This window comes from Chinchilla lanigera, unplaced genomic scaffold (assembly GCF_000276665.1).
Source record: "Chinchilla lanigera isolate Chin_1 unplaced genomic scaffold, ChiLan1.0 scaffold00007, whole genome shotgun sequence".
Lineage (NCBI taxonomy): Eukaryota > Metazoa > Chordata > Mammalia > Rodentia > Chinchillidae > Chinchilla > Chinchilla lanigera.
Window position 1 is genome coordinate 30,799,111 of NW_004955408.1, and position 17,314 is coordinate 30,816,424.

Consider the following 17,314-nt stretch of genomic DNA (forward strand, 5'->3'; position numbering starts at 1 on the left):
GGAGAAAAAAAAAAAAAAAAAAAAAAAAAAGAACTCCTCATTTCTGTACCTAGTACAGCAGAGATACTAAAATGAGAACTCAAAGTCTGCCTAAGAAGGTAAATGGCTGGTGGGGATAAAGGGCATGGAATTTCTTCTTCTCCCCTCCTCTCAGGACTGAACACAGGTTCTGATTCTATGCGGGAAGGACGCACTCAGCAAGAGGCTTGGTCAGAGGTGCGGAAAAGAGCCCTAGAAAGTGATTTGAGTTTTGAAAAGGGAGGCTTGTACGTAGAGGGAAGAAAGCATTTTCTCTCAGTAAGCTTTTGAGGACTATGTTCCACAGCCCTTGAGGAAGGAAGAGGAAGGAATTTAATTTTACCCAGAAGGATCTGCAGGCTGTAGGGTGGGAAGGGGTGGTGGTGTTCTCTCCCAGGTGGCAGCACATCCAGGATTCACAAGGCCCTCAGGTGTTTGGAGGCCTTGGGGCACAGCACTCACCTTTACTTGGACTCGGACTTCACCGGGCAAGTGTATCCGGTAGTGCTTCCGGTAGCACATTCGCTTGTCTGGGTGGCTGCGTGGTCTCTGCTCCCGTGAGCTGCTGCTGGTCGCCTAATTCAGTATGCCTGCAGCTCTGGCTTCAGTGTTTTGGGTTTAAAATGGAGGTTAAATTTGCAGTCCCCATAATGTTTGGGGGAGAATTAAATGATGTAACTGAGTACTTGGTCCTGTAACTGACATAGCGGCTGCACCATTGGTGGTACTTTCTGAAATAAATGTTTTATTATTGAATAATTTCAGATTTAAAGAGCAGTTTCAAGGAGAATGTACAGGGTTCCCATATATCCTGTGCTCAGTTCTCCTAATGTTAACTTTTTATATGGCTTTGAGATCTAGAAACCTCAGTATTTTGGAGAGAGACATGCATTCTCACATTCACTGCAATACTATTGACCATAACTGAGGTTTATAAATAACCCACTTGTCCGTTTATGAATGAGTGGATAAAGAAAATGTAATAATCCCAGCTACTCAAGAGGCTGAGGCACGAAGATCACAAGTTCAAGCCTGACCTGCGCAACTTAGCAAAACCCTGTCTCACAAGAAAATAAAATAAAGGCTGGGGCTGTACTTTAGTGGTAGAGCACATGAATATACTGTAGAACCTTGCTTTATGGGCATAATTGGTTCTGGAAACATGCTTATAATCCAAAACACTTGTATATCAAAGCAAATATCCCCAGAGGAAATAATGGAAGCTCAGATGATTTGTTCTATAACCCTAAAATATTTACATAAAAATGAATACAATACTGTACTATAAAACCAAATAATAAAGAAAATACAAAATATAAGGAAAAATAAATTAACCTGTGCTTACCTTTGAAAACCTTCATGGCTGGTGTGAGGAAGACAAGAGAGAGGAGGGTGATTGTGTAGGACAGCTTCGCTATTACTAACCGACTCACTGCTACCTGTTGGCTCAATGGAAGCTTTTTCTTTTTGTGCAGCTTTAACAAGGAACCTATCCTGTGACTCTTGCTTTTGCCTCCTTTTGAGGATTTCGTGGAAATGTAACACTGCATTATCCTTAAACAGAGTTATCGCTTGCCATATTGAGCGGTGTTGTGTATGAAATTTTTTACCATTTCCTACATTTTACACATCTTCCTAATCTCTTTTCAAGTGAGGGATTTGTCTGCTTTTTTCTCTTTCTCCTCTGCAGATAAGATTTCCTCTATAACCTCTGAGGGAGAGAGAGAGAGAGGGAGGGAGAGAGAGAGAGAGAGGGAGGGAGAGAGAGAGAGAAACCATTTTATTCCCTGCTTCTATGAGTTCAACTTTTTATACAGTCCGCATATAAGTGAGCTCATACAGTGTTTTGTCTTCCTGTATCTGGCTTATTTCATTTAGCACAATGTCCTCTAGGTTTGTTCATGCTGTAGCATATACTAGGATTTCCCTCTTCTATAAGGCTGAATAATTTCCTTATACACACACACACAGTTTAAACTATGGGAGGTGATGGGTATGCTAAATAGCTTGATTTCAATAATCATTTCACAATGTATATGTGTATCAAAACATCACAGTAGCCCCCTTAAAAGTCCACAAATTTTATTAATTATACTTCAATAAATCTGGAAATAAATAAGTAAATAAATCTGCAAAGAATGTTTCACAACTTGAAAAAGACTAAGAAACAAACAGTGGTATACTGACTGCATTCATGAAACCCAGTATTTTGTTTGGATTTTACTAGTTTTTCTGCTAGTGGCTTTCTTCTATCACATGATCCTATCCAGGGCCCCACGTTACATGTGGACTCATTTTTATTATACTTCTCTTGGTCTGCAAGATCCTGAGGTTTTGGCATAGAACAAAATCTGCTCTTATCTCAAGCACCAGGCCAGGGACAAGCAGAGCTTGGGGATGCTATCCATGACTTTGCTCTAAAACCTTGCCCAAATTATCTGTGACTACAAGAGATTATTAGGGCCTTAGGGGGCAGTGCTTCTTTATCAGCCATCAGCCCCCCCAGTCTTATGGAGGACACAAGTCTAGAGCATGGGTAGCAGGGACCTCCTGGACTTTGGGGCATAGGGGTAGAGGAGAGGCCGTACAACTGTTGCTCCTTGAGGCTACCAAAACAGTCTTTGCCGTCCCTGGCTAGTACAGGGAAACAATATACTCTGCAGAACAGGCCCTGAGATGGAACCCCAAGACCCGTAGCTTTTGTTGAAACATGCGTAGGCCTCTGGGATCCCTGCTGAGAAATCCCTTTGTGGAGGTGTAGGAAGAACTTTGCTCAATTTCCTTCTGGGGCGTGTGGTGGTAGAGTGGAAGGCGGTGGCCTACAGGACTTAGGGTCTGGATGGCATCTTCCTGCCTAAAGCGAAACCCTTCCTTTCTGGGCTCAGTCTTCTGCGAGACAGCTATGGACCTGAAATGAGAGTTTCAACAGGGACCTCCACTCCAGGGTCCACCGAGAGTCTTCAGAAGAGGAAGTCTTCTCTAACCCCTCTATGAAAACAGACCCTGCTGGAGAGTTTGACATGAAAACCCTAAGCCCTTGCCCTGCTGGAGAGGACATGGGATCTCTGCAGTTTGCGACCTGTGCCTTGGAGTTGCACAGCAAGCACTCCCCACACTAAGTTCCAGGGCATTGCCATTAGGCAGCTCGCCTGCCTGGCGCTGGGGCATGGCTGACAACCAAGAATGTGCACTTAGCACACATTCCTTTGCCAAATCCTCAGCACATTAATATTTTGAAACCTCAAATCAGTTTGTGCTTTTAAAAAACTAGAACCACATGTACACAGAGGCAATGTGCTCATGGGCTCCAATATTTTGAACCAGAAATGGGCACTGCAGGCTGTGGAGGCAGCAGAGCTGTGCTCTAGCTCAGATGTGTCCCTAAACCGCATGTGAGCCTGGGCAGGTTCTGCCCTCCTGGACCTCTGTTTCTCTGCCCATAAAACAAAGATGCTGCACCAGAGGATCTTCAAGAGCCTACCAGCTCTCAGGGTTTATGATCCTGTGGGGATGGAGACTCTAAAGTTGACTAGTTTATAGGAAAGTTTATTTAAAAATCCACGAGGGCCTATGATTGCTTGTAAATGTTTAAGATGTGTTTTTTTAGTATATCTAAACACAGGCAAAAATGGCAAGAATGTAAACAGTGATCAGAAAGGCCATTTTTGCTGGTTTCTGAATGAGGACTATAATGAAAGGAAGCTGGAAAGGGCAGGGACACAATCTGGTCTCCGAGAACCACTTCACTAGGCTAGAGGACTCATCTCTGGCTGCCCAGGCAGGGGTAGACCAGCTGCCTGGATACTGCTGTGGGGATAGTTTTTCAATTTTCTCCCAGGAACAAGGGCTAGCAGCCTTCAGCCCTGAATTACAGCTTCCTGACTTACAGAACTCTGCAGATAAACTTGCCAACTTTGAGTCCTTGTTGGAGCCAAACAACTGAGTGGTTAGGTACCCAGGTAGACAGTGTGTGAAAATGGAGCAGAGGCCACAGGGGCAAACTCTGGGCTGGGGTGCTGGTCCTTGCTTTGAGCTTCTGGCAGCCTAGCATCCTCTGAAGCCACAAGGTGTCAGCTTCAGAAATCTGGGATAAGATTATTTTCAGCTGGAAATGAGTTTAGAGGCTAATAACTGGAAAAGATCGGTAGTCAACCTGGTGTCTACTGGGAACTCTCATGAGAGGAACCTGAGTGGATGGGGCGTCATCCTTTCCTTCACTGTGTGTTTACTGGGTGTCTAACACATCTCAGTACTGGGCTGGTTCCTGACCTGATGGTGGCTGAAGCCTGGTGAGAACAGGTGATCCGTAGTTGAGGACGTGGTGACAAGTGGTGCCCTGGTGAGAATGCATGGCCTTGCTGAAGAAGAGACTTTACTCCAGGACTAGGGGTTAGGAGGAGTCACTGTGCAGAGTGTTGGGGAAAGGAACCCCAGGCTGGTGCAGCAGCATGGGCTAAGGTGCTAAAGCTGATAGTACTGGCTGGGCCTTCAAGAGCAGCTTGAACAAGCTGGGAGTGCAGGCGCTGAAGACACATGGAAGGTTGCTTTGCTCTGAGGCCTGGGCAGCAGGGGTGGTTTTGGTATGAGGATGGTTATACAGATACAGGAGGCAAAGAGGACTCTATGTGTACCCATCAGAAAGCTAGGAATGAACATGCCTCACTCACTGGACTCTGCATGCTACTCATGCAGCTAAATACCCAGACATGTGGGTAAGAAGCTGAAAGTCATGACTCATTCAGGCCAGAGTGACTTGATGGAGCCTTTCCTACCGCCACCCACTTCCCCTGCTAGTCACTGTCAGAAGTCAGTCTGCACTTTTGTCATTTTCTTGGGGTGACTCATATGTTCCCCAAATGTGCTTGCTTACATTTCCTACAGTCCTATTGTTGCTGGGTCTGTAATTACTTGAGGAGTGAGCCAGAGTTCCTCCTCAAGTGCCAAAGTGACAAAAGGAACCAGAGGGAAGGACAGCTTTACAGTGGTCTCACAGTGTGCTCTTTATCCAGTTTTTAGAAGCAGAAGAAGGCATCAGAGTTAGGGCCCATGGCCATGGCAAGAGGAAGCCAGGGTGCTGCTTTCCTCAGGTGGACTGTTGGGGCACCCTGCACAAACACCTGCCGCCCTCCGAACCTCCTGATTTTTGAGACCCAGCTCCAGGGTCAGCAACTCTGTGAAGCTCTGTCCAACCTCACTGACCTTGCTGAGGCTTGTATCCTCTGGACTGTGAGATCCTGTGTCAGCTTGGTTGTCTAAGCTACACAGTATGGACCTTTGCTATTCAAAACCTAGTCCCTAGTTCAACCGATTTGGCATTGCTTGGAGTTGTTAGAAAATATACTTCTCAGGGCCCTCCTAGACTTTCTTTTTTTTTTTCCTGGTACCAGGGATCAAACTCACGACCTTGAGCTTGCTGGGCAGGCGCCTGTGCCGCTGAGCTAAATCCCCAGCCCCTCCTCCTAGACTTTCTGAACCAAAATCTACATTGTAAGAGGGTCCTGAATTGATCACTATTCTCATTACAGTTTGAGAAGCAGGCAGAGCCCTAGACCTTAACTGTTCCCTACACGCCAAGCTGGGGAAGCTCATAGCTAAGTTGGGACTCAGGAAGCATTTGGCTTGACTCACTGGGAGAAGGTAAGGGGCAAGGGGGGAAGAAGATAGAGGGAACACATATGAGCAGTGTATTCAAGAGCTCAAGATCCCGAGACTCCCTTGATCTCTTGGAATGTTCTTCGGGCAAGACAGTTTACACTGCTTGAACCCTGAAATGAGATGTTTGTGAAATTGAGGCCACAACTTGGAGATATTACAGATTCAGAGTCCAGTAACTGGATATGACCAATATTTTCCCTAACCCTGAATGCTATTGGTCCCACAGTGGCTGTTTGTTTCTCTAGTTTTCTTTCTAAAAGTCTAGATTCCCAAGGGCAAAGGTTAGGGAGACCCAAATTATGAACCACACCAAGATGTGTTGAGGACAAGTCTCCCCTCTCCTCCTTTTCCCATCAAAAGGACACGCCAAGCTCACTTAGTCATGAGGCTGAAGCAGCCTTGCCTGCACCCAAAAGGCCAGGGCTGTGGTGAGAGTGATTGATGGTGGTCACCCCATGTGGGGTGGGGGAATCCTCCAGAAACAGTGAGTTTGTTCTCTGGAAACATCTGGGGTCATCCAGAGGGTATGGCCTTGTGGAAGGACGTCTCCGGGGCAAGGGAAGACCCAGGAGGTAAAGCACAGTCCTATGCTGAGGGAGTGGAGATGCAAACCTATGTCTTCCAAAGCCACTGACTTTGACCCTAGCTCTGGCCAGGTTCCGGGAAACATGAGAGAAGGTGCTCAGCTCCATGTCAGATCTGCAGGGATTGCTCTGGGAGGGTGGTTTTCTCATAGTCAAATGGAACTGAAAACACCCAGCCCTTACTCTTGAGTTCACCTTGTCACCTTCTTACAGGAGGGGGAAGAATTTTATTTTATGTCTCTCAAAGGTTGCCTTTTCAGACTGTCCTAGGCCCATCTCTTGATCAAAAGATTTATTTGCTCAATTTGCTTGTGGAATTATGTACTGTTGTATACTGCTCTGCTCTTTGCTTTCCTGACCCTTCTAGCACACCCCACCCTCTATGCCAGTAATCAATGTATTAATAATTAGCACCAAATCCATCCTTATTTGTCTGCTGCCTGATAATGGAGTTAGGCCATGTGTTTCTCCTTTGGAGCTGGCACCCGTAGTTTGTTAACAGGACTGGAGTGAAAGGGTTCTTTCTCTCCCAGATTCCTATGAGTCTGGTAGGCTTCTGCAGAGCATGCTTTCTGGGGAGTTCAGGTTCTGAGAGCAGGTGGTTGCTGCTGTATTGTGCTCTGCATGTTCTGCAGAGGACACCTTTCCCTAAGGCTTAGTGGAAGGCAAGGGGGACTCCTTGAGCTCGTCCAGTGCCTACTGGCTAGCAGCTTTCCCTGGCTCCAGACACTTTCCCTAGAAGATTTCCAGTGGAAGGCTGCCAGCAATGTACCTCCTTATTAATGGCCTCCCTCAGCACTCCCTTGGGTGGCTGTATCCCAAGTTCCAAGGTATAGCATCTTCCTATGGACACCTTCTCCTGACACCCTGGAAGGCACATTCCCAGCAAGCTGAACCATCAAGGATCTCTGGGACCTTTCTGAGATCCAGGGGACCATGGCTGTGCCCTCTCTGAAGTCTTAATTCCAGCTCAAGTGGGGGAGGAAAGAGGGATCTTCCTTGGGTACCATATCTCAGCTCTAAGGGGAAGTGGCTGCTACCTAGAGCTGCAATTCCTGGATTCTTTGAGATTTCTGCCACTACTCCAATTTTATTAGTAATTCTTCATATTAGACTTTTTTCTGTTTGAATTATTATGTGGTTTCTATGTCTTGGTTAAACCCTGCAAATAGAACTTAGAGCAGAATGTTTGGTTTTCCACTAGTATGAAGAAAGGTACCCAGAAACATGGACCTATATAATTTTATGAGCATTGTTAGTGGTATAGCTTGATGCTCAAGGTCTTAGAAGGGATAGAATTGAAGGCTATGTGACAAGAAAGTCCAGGAGAAAAAGTATATGGATGAATCTCTGTTATGAAAGAACACAACCAGCAAAGATGTGCCATGTGGCTACTCAAAGACACCACACAACACAGGGGAGGTTGACAATGAGGAGGACAGAAGGATGGGCTTGGTGTCTCTCAGCAGCCGTCCTGTGGCTTACTTAATGGACCCATGAACAGAGGAGCCAGTTTGGTAGAGATGGAGGTTGTGTAGGTGAGTGATAGGATGGATTTCCCCCTTAGAAGGGTTATTTTGGCTAGTAGTACATCTGCATGCCTAATCTGCCTATAGCAGAAACCAACACTGAGTCCCCAATATGACACTGCTCCCGAGAGTAACTAGTCAGCCACCTGATGGCAGGGTGACTAAGTTGGTCCTCTTCCATCATAAAAGTATTAGAGCTTTGTCATCAGTGGAACTGAGACATATTCTAGGTTTGCCTTCTGTGCACATAGTGCTTCTGTCAGTACAGAATGCCTGGGATGTCTTATCTACCATCATGGCATTCTCTAAGCACTGCTTCAGACCCAGAAGCCCCCATCTTAGCAGAGCAAATATAGCAATGAGATAACACCCATGGAATTAATTGATCTCACCTTATACCCCATTAACTGTAAGTGGCTGGGCTAAATGCTCAGCTGAAGCTCCCTTTGGGAGACAGCACCTAGGCAGGACAGGGCTCTGTTTCACAGGTCTACTTTATGCTTTGAATCAGAGAAGATGATATAGTGCTGTCACTCCATGGCCAGAACACATGATTCTGAGGCTCAAGGAATGCAAATGGGAGTTGTGTCTCTTCTTACGCCTAGCAACCCACTCGCAGAAGTGATGCTTCAAACAGGGTGGTTTAATGTGGTTCCATGACCTTGAAAGATAAAAACCTGGTCATTGTAGGCTAACCACTGAATCAACACACAGAGAAAGGAGCTACTCAGGTGGCTTGAGGGATTGATCCTGCTCGTGAAGGAAGGAGTTGCAGCTACATAGTGAGGGGCAAGAAAGATTATTTCTGGAACCTATGGAATTCTCTGGGGTACACAGTCCATCCTTGCCCCATACTAAAGGTGAATGGAGAAGAACTGCAACCCAAACACAGGCAGTGCAATGAGGGCTCAGACCCTTCCGAAATCAAGGTTCTGACCATTTCACCATGTGGGAAGCCCTAGCCTGACTGAATAGCACAGAATGGTAGTGAATGAAGGAAATCATAGATGTTGGCCACGATCTCAAGGCCAATCACAAAAAAGAGGACAGTACCATTTTGCATATTTTCTCTACAGGAGGAATGTTGGGGGAGATTTGAGGTAGAGAGGAGCTGCCCATACAACAGGTCAATCTGACACCCACCCCCCAAGCCTCCATTGGACATACAGGAGCTGAAGGCATTGCAGGCCGCATCAGTAGGTGAGGTAATGGGTGGCCACAGAGGGAAGGTCTTATTGCCACAGGCTATTTCCTGAGAAGTTCCCAGGCTCCAGCACTGTGGTTTCCCCAGTAACTGTGTAGCAAGACATGATTAGAGGGAAAGTATGTACTCAGGGTTCTGAGAGAACTTTGTTCTCTCTGGCTCTGGGAGGTGTGGTGATACCTGGGCATTTTGGATGATGGTGACATGGGCAGTGGCAGTGTTAACCTCAGACCTGCCATCAGAGTCTCTGTTTCTTAGGGCTATAGCACCCAGAGATCCACAGCCACCTTAGGAAATAATGATTAGTGGGATCCAATTGTGACATCTTCACCAGGGAGGTTGTCCTCACCAGGGGATGAGGGTTCTAAGCTGTGAGGATGAGTAATTAGATACAGTATTTCAGGGAACCGCTCACTCCTTGACTTCTGGCCCATGCATTATGGTTTTGGGAGAAACAGCAATGTGTATTAGTTGCTGGTTTGAAGGTTAAACTGCACCCCATAGGAAAGTCCCCAACCTACAAGACTGGGCTCACAAGCAGCCATAGCTAAGGATTTCATAGGGTATTGCAATATTCTATGAAGTGATTAATTCTGGGACATGGGCTATATATTCTTTGGAGTTCAAACAGCAAAGTGGAGCCATTATGAATGCAGTAGAATGAAAAATTTATTATTATGGGGATTCCATGTAATAGGAGCCAGAGAAGAAGTCAGTGGAAAGCTGTTTCTCCATATCTTACGGCAGGCTTGAGACCGCTATAGGTCATGAAAGTGATCACAAGGAAAAACTGTCCATGTAGTAATTAGGGCAAGGACCAATGGATCTGTGTGTGATGGCTGATTTTATATATCAACTTGCTGTAGTACAGGGACCAGTTATATAATCAAACTTGAATCGAGATGTGATTGGCATTTACAGCCAGTTAATTTTAAGTAAAGGAGATTACCCTTAATCATGTGAGTGGGCCTCATCTAATCAGCTGAAAATCCTAAAAGCACAAAATGTGGTTTCCCAGAGAAAAAGAATTTCTACCTGTGGTCTGCAGCAGCAGCTCCTGCCTGCGTTTCCAGTTCTCCCACACAGACCAAGGGAACTCTGCCTGTTCCATTCTTGTGTGGATTCCAAGCAGCACTGAGCACAGAACTTGGCCCAGCGTGGATGCTCAATAAATATTTCCTGTATTGAAATGACATCCATCTGTCGAAGTCGGTGTGAACAGAGCTCTGCCTTGGGGCAGAGGCGGAAGCTGAGGGACCTAGGAGGGCCTTTCCTGTCCTTAGATCCTATGACAGTGAGTGGGAAGTGCTCCAGATTGTGAACGGGTTGTGGGGAGACAAAATGAGAAGGGAATCTGGGATCTATAAAATAAAATGGAACTTTTAGTGGGAGTGCGGGAATCAATGCGGCGTAGGGGGGAAATCCTGAAACGTGGGCTTTGTGAATTCTGCTTGTTGCTGTGAGAACTTTCATTAGCCCTTCTGATGGGCCAGGTGCTATCTACACACTTTCTAGACATTAACTCATGCCAGCTTCGTGACACTGTGTGAGATAAGTGCTGTGATGATCCCTGTCTCACAGATGTGGAAAGGGAAGGAGGAACAGAGGTGAAGTAGCTAGGAAATGATATATTTCTCCCCCTGGGGGCTCCTTCTCTGGGTAAGTCCCCTCTCCAAAGGCCAGTGGCCCTTTTGTCTATCATGTATTAATTCTAGCCCAAAGCTTTGTTGGATTCTATCTTCCTGAGTTTGCCAAGAAAGTCCCGAGGGGCCGAGCGAGCGAGTTTTTAGGACCCATGGTATGCTCTGCATCTGCCCTGGTGGTCTTCTGTGTGGGGACAGATTTCTGAGCAAATCTCTTTACTCTGAGTTGCAGAACTGGCTCTGTGGCCACATGTGCAATTCATAAAGTTTGCATTTTCCACAGGACTAGGTTTCCAGAGCATGTTGGCCTGTGCACTGCAAGCTTTCAAGAATCTCAGCTCAGAAATGCTGTCCACAGGTTGCTCAGATACATACATCTTCCACATGGCTGTGAAGTTTGGCATGGGTATTCTATTATGGCTCCATGATGTGATTTTGGAGCTTTATTTTATTATTATTCTTTTCCACGGGGATATTTTCTTGGAGGGTGGAATCTGGACCAACGCTCCTTTCTTCATCACTATTTCTCACTGACATCCCTGTTTGGCCTCTTTCTGTCATTTTTGACCCCATTTGCCACGTTAACTCACATCTTCCTATCCTGAAGGTTGGTCCTTGTGCAGTGCATGGAAATTAGAATGTGACCATAGAACACGATTTTGATCACTATAAATGTGCAGCCACCACATTAGTTTAAGAACTCTCTGTTTACATCAATTTTTTCTGAAACAAAATAAGTTTGACTTTAAGGCCAAGGCCTGGGCTTGTAAGATTTGATCTTGGCCTTTGTTGGGATCCCTGCTCTACAGTGAGCTGTGAAAGCTCCTCAAACAGCCTGCGCCATGTACTAGGATAGGTGTGTTGGTTCAGCTGGTGCTAGCCACACATAAGAACTCCTCGTCCAAACCAGTGAGGTTAGGACTGAACAGTTTTGCTACTTTTGTGCCCAGAGTGGACATCAGATGATTGCCAAGGCTGAGAGCTCTGGTTCTGGGCTGGGGAGGACTGTTATTTTCCTACCATATTCCTAGGACACTAGGCCTTGCCAGTAATGAAACCTTTGGGCCACCACCAACTCCTCTTCTAGGGGTTGTATTATGTTCCTTCCAAAATGGATATGTTAAAATCCTAACTTCTAGTACCTCAAAATGTGACCTCATTTGTAAATAGAGTCACTGTAGATGTAATTAGTTAAGATGAAGTCATGCTAGGGTACAATGGGCATTTAATTCTGGTGTCCTCACTACAGGAGGAGCGGAGACATGGAGACATATGGGGAGATGGCCATGGGACAGTGAAGGCAGAGACTGGAGTGATGTGTCTGCAAACCAAGGAAAACCAAAGGTTGCCATTTCCAGAAAAATACCAGAAGCTAGGAAGAGGTAAGAAGGGATTTCCCCACAGGTTTCAAAGGGACAAAGACCCTGTGGACACCTTGGACTTCTACCCTCTAGAATAGTGAGACAATACATTTCTGCTGTCTATGGCCCCTACTTTGGCAATTTGTTGTGGAAGGCCTAGGACTTGAATACACACTCCAGGTCCGGGTGCACAGCTTTCCTGTCCCCCAGTCACAGTCACACTGTACTCTCCAGGGGATCCTCCATCTTGCTTCTGTGGGTGCTCATGATATTGGGTGCCTTATTCAGAGAGTGAATACTGTACAGGCTATACTGACCCCAGACGCTTTGGTTCTGTTGACCATTCCGTCATTTCTTTCTATCACAATTCTGATTGAAGCAAAGCTACATAACCTGGTAAGTGAGCAGGGCCAGTCAGAATTTGGAGCCAACATCCCAATGCATCAATTTTCCTTTCTAGAGTGGAGGCTACTCTGCTACTCTAGAGGCCAAGCTGAGACCCTGGTTTGATGGAAGATATTTCTCAGAATGCTGATAGAGCAGGGCTCTCTGTGGGAAGTAGAAGACTGGGAAGAGTCAAAGGTTTGTGTAATGCAAACTCTTGCGTATGTTCATGGCACATGGCAGTCAGAGTTAGGACATGAGCTATAGGATACAGGAAACCAATAGACAGCTCTTGTTCTTTGTGTATACAGAGAATATGGGGGCATAACGTCTCACCCAGCCTTGCCCTCTGTGGGTTTAGGGAGTGGAGTTCTACGTTTTTTAGTTTTTCTATGCTTGATATTCTTTCCAAAAAGTCCCAACTTGGCATTTTCTCCACTACTTTGGCCTTGGGGCTCCATATCTGGCTGTCATTGCTTGTCTTTAGCAACATGCGCAAGGCCTTCTCACTCAGGCCTTGGTGAGAGATGGCTCTCAGACCACTTTTAAAAACGTATGGGTGTAGTTCTGGTTGTGCATCTGTCCCTGCTCTGGAGACTTGGATTTACACAGGGAGAACATAGGCTAAGAACAGATGAAATCCTAGGGCTTCTGGCAGGAAAAGAATTTCTTCAGTATGGCCCATGGGCCAATACAAATTGTAGTCCACAAACAAAGCTCCCAGTAAGAGAAATAAATCTGGAGCCCCAGCTCTGAGAGATTCAGTCCTAGAACATTGGTCTTATAAAAAATATTTATTGAGCAGTTACTGAGCACCAATACCATGCACTAAGAAAACAGTGATGAACAAATCTTATCTAAACCCTCCCCTCCCCTTCCCAGTTTTCGTACAACAAGATTACAAGGAGAGAATAAGTAGGAAGGCCAGGCAGGAATTCTCACGCTGGAAGGATTAGAAACAAATTTGGAAATGCAGTGTGCTAGGTTAGGGCACATGACTCAGTATAGAAGCTATGCAAAGAACCTGGTGCTGGTGCCATGCTTTGGTGCAGGGCCGCCACTGGGGACAAGCTGAAGTCCTCTGTTAGGACTAGCTGGTAGACCTCACTGGAAGAACATTGACTAGACTCCCACATATTTCCAGTGAAGGGGATGAAATTAAGAGCTCCTCACCTAAACAGGATCTTCCAACAGGAGCTGAAGGGAAAAAGAGACATGTAACTGGAAAGGGAAGAGACAGAAAGAAAAAAGGCTAATGCTGGCCTCTTGGCTTCCATTCCACAAAGACCGTGGTCTCTGCGTGTGGTGGAGCAGGGCCTCTTGATGGGTGCCCTGGAAATGAGGGCCCACACAAAGGCCTGTCTTTTCAGCTGCCACCCAGAGTAAGAATCGTGCTATAGCTTCCTGGGGCCTCAAATGTGTGTCTTGGCGTTGGAAGGCCTACACCACTCTAGGTACTGACTTCTGACAATAGCCAAGGAGGAAATACAGGTCACAGACTGGTGTGCAGAGTGTCTGGAAGGCAGAGTCCCAAGAAGACTGGATCTTAATTTCATAGCAGGCTGTACTGTACTCTGAACACAGATCTTCTGACTGTGTGTGTCAAGTCTGGCTCTTAGACAGGAGCATTTCAGACCACACCTGTCAGCCGGCCTCTGCCATGTGCAGGTTTCTGTGGCCAACAGTCAACTGGAAGAATGCATGAACCCAGTGAGCCAACTTTCAGGAGGTTTGGGGCCTCTTCTCTTCACTGTAGAGGCTTCTGGCCTTTTACAAAAATGTTTGATTTCAGTGACCTGAGCCAATCGCTGACTTAGTTAGACATATGCAATGCTTAACACCCACCCACCCTCACACCCACCCTCACACCCACACACACACCAACACACACCCGTACACATACACACTTAGGTAAGAGCTTTGGATTCACTTTGCTCTGTGGGCTGTGTACTTTTGCAGACTGTTAATGGTCATTTCCCTACCTTGCTTATCTAATTGCCTTCCTAAGCCATTCTGTGAAGAACAGGATCTGGGTTTGGCTCTTTGCTCTTATATGTTAACACCAGCCAAAAGGATGTTCCTCACTTCCTGCTGGAGGCTGGGAATGTTTCTCCACTTTGAAGCCTTCATAGTTTGTTCTTTTTTATCAGTCATATGCGATTATTTCCATCTAAATGACTCACAGACAGGCTGTGGTAGTGGGAGGCGTGTGTGCAAACATGTATGTGTGTGTATGCGTGTGTGTTTTGAAGCTGGGATTCTGGAACAAAGGAGAGTAGTATGGAAGCACACGTGGTTTTGGTATAGAGTTGAACTTGGCATTAGATACTTCTTCTCATTCGCTAGGCCTTAATTGTGCATATTTTAATCAGAACACACTTCTGGCCCATGTGTATGAAATTTAACTTTGGCTCATCTAAAAGGGTTCTAAACTTGGAGATTTTAGCTGCAGAAAATGCCTTTTAAAACAAAACCTTTTGAGGTTCATGTGCAGTTGTAAGAAATAATAGAGATTTCCTCTGCATAATCTTATCCACTTTCCCTGACAACATCTTGTAAAACCACAGTAATGATTCATTTAAGATAAAGAACAGTTTCATCACAACCATGGCTTACTACACCAACTCGGTCCTCAACAACCACTACTCTGTTCTTCCTTTCTGTAATTTTGAAAGACGTGGTTTCCATCAGGCCAATCTTGAAAAAGTTGGCTTTATTCCTTGCTAGGATCCTAAGCCTCCTGCCATTTCAATAGAGTAACAAAATCTATTCCTTGTGCTGTTTACACGTTTAGCACTGTCCTATGATGGCCAGCTATACAGAATTTAGAGGCTGATTGTCTGGTATGAACCTGCTTATTAAAATTACTGGCTGTATGATCTAAGACCAGTTACTAACCCTCTCTGCCCCTTAGCCTTTTCATATGTGAAATTGTGATGCTGTCTACAGGACTCAGCTGATCAGGTTTTTAAGAACTAACCAAGTCAATAGATCTGAAGTACCAAGAACCATGATTCTCAGGTTTACATGTCATGCCAGTCACCTGGGTCTTATTAAAATGCAGTTTCTAATGTAGTAGGTGAGTCTTGAGGACTTCAATCAGGTACCTAGGTGCTACTGCTGGCCCACAGCCCACAATTTGAATAGTAGGGACTCAGCGTCTGACACCAATTGAGCTCAGTAACCATTGTTTATGTTTTCCAGCAGGAGCCTGCAGTTACGTAGGACAGAACCTGAAGCAGTGAGCCTGAGGCTCAGAGTGCAGACTCTGGAATGTCCTTGACTTTTCCAGGCCAAGGGCCAGAATGAACACCAAGAATGAGGCCAGCGGTCATCCCATAAAGAAAGGGGTGATAACTGCCGCTGGTACCACTGGTCCCAAGTATCTGTGCTCCCTTCTGTGGGAAAAGGCTGGCCCCAGGAAGTACTGGGCTTCCACATTTCTTCCTCTTCCACCTTCAGAACAGTACCTGTAGCCACTGCTACCATTCCTCCACCTGGGCGGGCAGGTGTGGCATCAAGAGTGGGAACAGCCCAGACAGGTGAAGGAAACAGGACCATCTGTCCATAGTTGGTCTGCTTTTCAAAAACCAAAAACAAAAACCAAAACATAGTTGGTCTGCTTTTAACCCACCAGTGACAGGCATGGGAAGGGTAGCCATGCCCTGGGAGCATCCCACAGTGGCCCCTCCTGGAGTCTCTGAGCTCACTTCACCACAGTTACTGAGCAAGCAGCCATGGGGAGGGTGAGCAGTCTGAGGTTTTTCTGAGAGAATTGGGGAGTCCATCTTCATGCATCAAATTCTACAGGAACATAGCCTTGTAAAGATGTACAGCGTGCACTGGTGCATGAAATTAGACTCTTGCCTTCCTCTCCTTCCTTGTCTTTATGAGAAGAAACCATTACCAATTCACAGGTATGCATGTTTTGAGTATGACATCCATGGGCACACCAGTAACTACTCATATATTCCAATAGTGAGGTCATAGTAGACATATTGTTACTACTTCAACTCACTTCCTTTCCCTTCTTAATAAATTCTGCACCTTTTTTCATACTGACATGGGGACTTGCCTCTTACTTCTTAAGAGCTACACACCACTCCATGAATATTCTACAGTATGCTTGAATCATGCTCTACCAGTGAACCATTTCTATCTAAATTTTTGCCTTTACAGGTTGCAGTGAACATCTAAGATGAATACCTGGAAGCAGAATTGCTAGTGCAAAGGGTAAGTGATGTGCATTTTTGATAGGTGTTGGCCTCCAAAAACACCATGCCCCCTACTATTTAGCTTCCTCTAATGGTGCAGATATGTCCACTTGACACACCTGCTGCTTTTTCATCCTTGCCAATCTGATGAGGAAAGATATCTTTTTTATTTTAAAATTTTAAAAATAATTAAAAACAATACAGAATATCAAAACAAGATGATAGATATCAGGTTAATAACCCTTAGTTATTGTGGGCTGATCAGGTCTGCAGTCTCCCAAATGAGTGGACTGTAAAGGCTTAAATAAATGAGACAAATGAAATGATTTCAGGGGTCCAGGAAGGTCCAACTCTCTTACTGAATTCGAGATTCTCTGGGTTAAGACCCAGACTTCCCTGGGCGGCCCATATTTATTAGGTTTTCAAATAAAGGAGGGGGATACTGAAGAAAATGCTGGAATCTGGGCAGGATTTGGGAAACCCTTTATGGAATTCTCCAAGTAATACTTATATTAATTTAGGAGACTTATGTGATCTCCAGGAAGGCCTTCACAGCAGAAGTGAGATGCCTGCAGCTGCAATATCCTCTTAGTTAATTGGGGTTGGAGCCAAATTTCCTCAGCTGTGGCCTTATCTTGTCCTTTGAGGCATTCCAACTTCACAGGCCAATACAGGCCTCAGCAGGGACCAGTGACTCATAGGGGTTCACTTAGTCATAGAGG

At 45.6% G+C, this 17,314-nt stretch overlaps 1 protein-coding gene across 1 annotated transcript in view; it reads left to right on the forward strand.

The window, feature by feature from the left end:
* The window catches only part of Slc25a48 (solute carrier family 25, member 48), a 164,815-nt gene that overhangs the window by 23,590 nt on the left and 123,911 nt on the right, over nucleotides 1-17,314 (forward strand). Inside the window, exons 2-3 of the mRNA XM_013506729.1 lie at nucleotides 11,883-12,015; nucleotides 16,558-16,611. The gene's annotated coding sequence lies outside the window, so the exon portion shown is untranslated. The remainder of the gene's footprint in view (nucleotides 1-11,882; nucleotides 12,016-16,557; nucleotides 16,612-17,314) is intronic.